The sequence below is a fragment of the Homalodisca vitripennis genome, chromosome 1 (assembly GCF_021130785.1).
Source record: "Homalodisca vitripennis isolate AUS2020 chromosome 1, UT_GWSS_2.1, whole genome shotgun sequence".
Lineage (NCBI taxonomy): Eukaryota > Metazoa > Arthropoda > Insecta > Hemiptera > Cicadellidae > Homalodisca > Homalodisca vitripennis.
The window spans coordinates 21206338-21210578 of record NC_060207.1 but is presented as its reverse complement, the minus strand read 5'-3'; positions in this window follow the sequence as shown (position 1 = coordinate 21210578).

Here is a 4241-nt window from a genome sequence, read left to right as displayed (position 1 = left end):
CCATTCACGTTTACCTGTATAGCTCAATTCATTCTAATACTCAGGCTCGATGCGTCAATACGTCACATGTTAAAATGTCATATGATTGTGCTCAGTTTGTTCACAAATTCATTTATTTTGAGTTTTCCTCGTTGCCATTGAGAGAATTTTCTCAGCCTCTCGACTGATATTACTGTCACATGTACTATGTGAATACTACTATCGTTTAGACAGATGACTCTGTAAAGTATATTTTGCATCTACGTCGACTGATACTACTGTTACATACTCGTATACTGTGTGAATACTACCGTTGAGACTGATGACTGGAAAGTATATTTTACATCTACCTCGACTGATACTACTGTTACATATACTATGTGAATACTACCGTTGAGACAGATGACTCTGGAAAAGTATATTTTGCATCTACTTCGACTGATACTACTGTTACATATACTATGTGAATACTACCGTTGAGACAGATGACTCTGGAAAGTATATTTTGCATCTACTTTGACTGATACTACTGTTACATATACTATGTGAATACTACCGCTGAGACAGATGACTCTGGAAAGTATATTTTGCATCTACCTCGACTGATACTACTGTTACATGTACTATGTGAATACTACCGTTGAGACAGATGACTCTGGAAAGTATATTTTGCATCTACCTCGACTGATACTACTGTTACATGTACTATGTGAATACTACCGTTGAGACAGATGACTCTAGAAAGTAACATTTTGCATCTACTTTGACTGATACTACTGTTACATATACTATGTGAATACTACCGTTGAGACAGATGACTCTGGAAAGTATATTTTGCATCTACTTTGACTGATACTATTGTTACATATACTATGTGAATACTACCGTTGAGACAGATGACTCTGGAAAGTATATTTTGCATCTACCTCGACTGATACTACTGTTACGTATACTATGAGAATACTACCGTTGAGACTGATGACTGGAAAGTATATTTTGCATCTACCTCGACTGATACTACTGTTACATATACTATGTGAATACTACCGTTGAGACAGATGACTCTGGAAAGTATATTTTGCATCTACTTGACTGATACTACTGTTACATATACTATGTGAATACTACCGTTGAGACAGATGACTCTGGAAAGTATATTTTGCATCTACCTCGACTGATACTACTGTTACATGTACTATGTGAATACTACCGTTGAGACAGATGACTCTGGAAAGTATATTTTGCATCTACTTTGACTGATACTACTGTTACATATACTATGTGAATACTACCGTTGAGACAGATGACTCTGGAAAGTATATTTTGCATCTAACTCGACTGATACTACTGTTACATGTACTATGTGAATACTACCGTTGAGACAGATGACTCTAGAAAGTATATTTTGCATCTACTTTGACTGATACTACTGTTACATATACTATGTGAATACTACCGTTGAGACAGATGACACTGGAAAGTATATTTTGCATCTACTTTGAGTGATACTATTGTTACATATACTATGTGAATACTACCATTGAGACAGATGACTCTGGAAAGTATATTTTGCATCTACCTCGACTGATACTACTGTTCCGTATACTATGAGAATACTACCGTTGAGACTGATGACTGGAAAGTATATTTTATATCTACCTCGACTGATACTACTGTTACGTATACTATGTGAATACTACCGTTTATTCAGATCCATTACACAAAAACAAGTTGCTGCAAAATACACTGAATAGATCCAAAAAAAGTATGTAAGTTATAGAAAACGATGTAAGAGTTAATTTTTAGCTACTTTATCGGAGAGTTTTTTAACCCCACCTTCACCTAGATTACAATATATTTTGTACTCTATGGAATCTATGATGTCAAAATTATTTAAAAAGTTCATTTTGAGCTATTTTGTTTTTAAAACACCCCCACCTTTACCAAGTTCATTTTGAACTTTTTCGTAGCCGATGTTTTTTAAGGATACATATTCACCGATTACACTATATTTTGTAATTTAGGAATATCTGATGCCGAAACGATGTAGAGAGTTTTTATTTTTTTATTGAAGATAAAAAAGTAATACCATTTTTATCTTGTATCTTTTTTATCTCCGTTACCGATTTTTTCAAAGAATACCTCTTCACCTAGATTAAACTTTATTTTTGTCTCTGGTGTCAAAACGATGTAAAGAGTTAATTTGGAGCTTATTCGTCACCAATTTCTTTATCTCTTCACTCAAACATGACTCCTGTTCCAAGAGTCAAGTCTGTGATAGCATCAGATTCCAGACGCTGCACTAAGAGGGAGGTGAACTGGAGCTACACAAATGTTAGCTTTTGATAATGGTAACTAAACAATTAGGAAATATGAATATTTTTGTATTTTATTGTCATAATCGACCTTTCATTGATGTTTCTGTTAACCGTAGAATGGCAATACATCTTTAAAATGGATATAATGGACTTTTGTGCAACAGAAAATGGAAGGCAAGCGGCAATTACGAAATACATGTAAGTTACACTGTGTGTTTACAGCATCAGTTTGTGTATTGTTATTATTTCATAAATGTATTGTTATTCTACATTTAACAGAGACACCAATAGATTTTATAGACCAACATAAAATTATAGGCCGTAATGAGAAACTTATGTTGTTTGTACTCCAATAAAAAATATACCCAATTATTAATTCTATTGTACTGATATTCAATGAAATCTTTGAAATCAATGAATCTTTGGAAAACAAAAGTTGGAGCTATATTACAAATTAATAACTTGTCTATAGCACTCTACAAGAACTTAGTTTGAATATTATTTTGTTGATATTGAAAGTTATACCTTTTCGCCAAACAACTCAAACGTAGATTCTGGTTCATTTTATACAAATGAGGTAATATATTGTTCTAACTAGTACGGAAAATCCATTCTTCAAAAGCTGAGAATTGCAAAGAGGCTGTTTGTGGATAGTTTGTTTCTCCAAATCCTCTTCCTTATCAATTACTCATCTGCTCCATTTCTCCTTCCGCTTAGTGACTCAACATTTTAATTGAATCAACCCTTCCAACCATAACACTGTATTATGTGCTGAATAGATAATTTGATTCATGTGAAATTAATTTGAATTGAGACAAAAAAGTATTTTCTCACCAAATTTTCATGATTTATAGCGAGTATAAGTGTAAATGAAATAAGCCTATTAAAGTCTGCCCCTCTTCCTGATGTTACTGTGGATGAAGACTTAACTGGTCCAAACATATTAATGATACCTTATGCACGAAGCTATCTTCAATTACTTCCGCTTTTCGAGTATTAATGCGTGTACTTGGTAAAGAAACTATCCTTCAAGTGTACTATCCTTATGTTTACAGCAGGTTAAAATACTTTAATGTTGAATTTAGCTCTAGTTAACCTTCCTTTTATTGCAGCGTCTGGTATCTGACGCTGCTTCAGACCTGAATCCTGGAATCCTGGAGTCATATTCGTCTGAAGAGATCCAAATAAATTCGGTGACGAAGAAGCTCAATACGAATATTGGTACAGATTCCAGGAGTGAAGTCTGAGACAGTGTCAGATACCAGACTCTGCAGTAAAAGGAAGGTGAACTGGAGCTAAATTCAACATTCAAATTGAGTCAACCTTTCCTATCATATCTACGTTATGTGTAGGTAAAAATATTTTATTGGGTTCTTGGGATCCTCTAGTGAATTTTTAAAATTATTTAGATACCAAAAGAGAATTGTTCATATTATGTCTGGAGGTGGTCATCATGATCTGTAAGCCTTAATGCAGCAACTGGATCGACTCAATCTTTCAAGTATCTAGCTTCTTTAAAATTAAACCCCATCTTTTTTCAGAAAATAAATGTAATCATCAAGCCACAATGGTTGATACCCGATCCATAGATTGTCATTTCTTAAAGCATGCACTATCCAGACCTACGGCTCTATAATGCGCTGTCTTGGCTACCTGAAAAACAGAAGCTGAAAAATTCTCTTTTGCTAGAGAGATATCCCTTTTCTGTACAAGAACTACTGTCAGATTGCACCGTCATGTGGATTGAAATAAATGGCCTTCAGTGACTATCTTATTGGTCTTTTTGAATACGTGACCTATTTAATGTAAAAATTTGTCATCACCGAAATAACCGGCTTCTACATATAAGTTCTTATTTAGTGAATAGAGTTTCCATGAAGTGGAGCATCAATTGTGGATTATCAGCTTTATAAGAAAATAGGGCGAGTGCCGGGGATGGTGGGA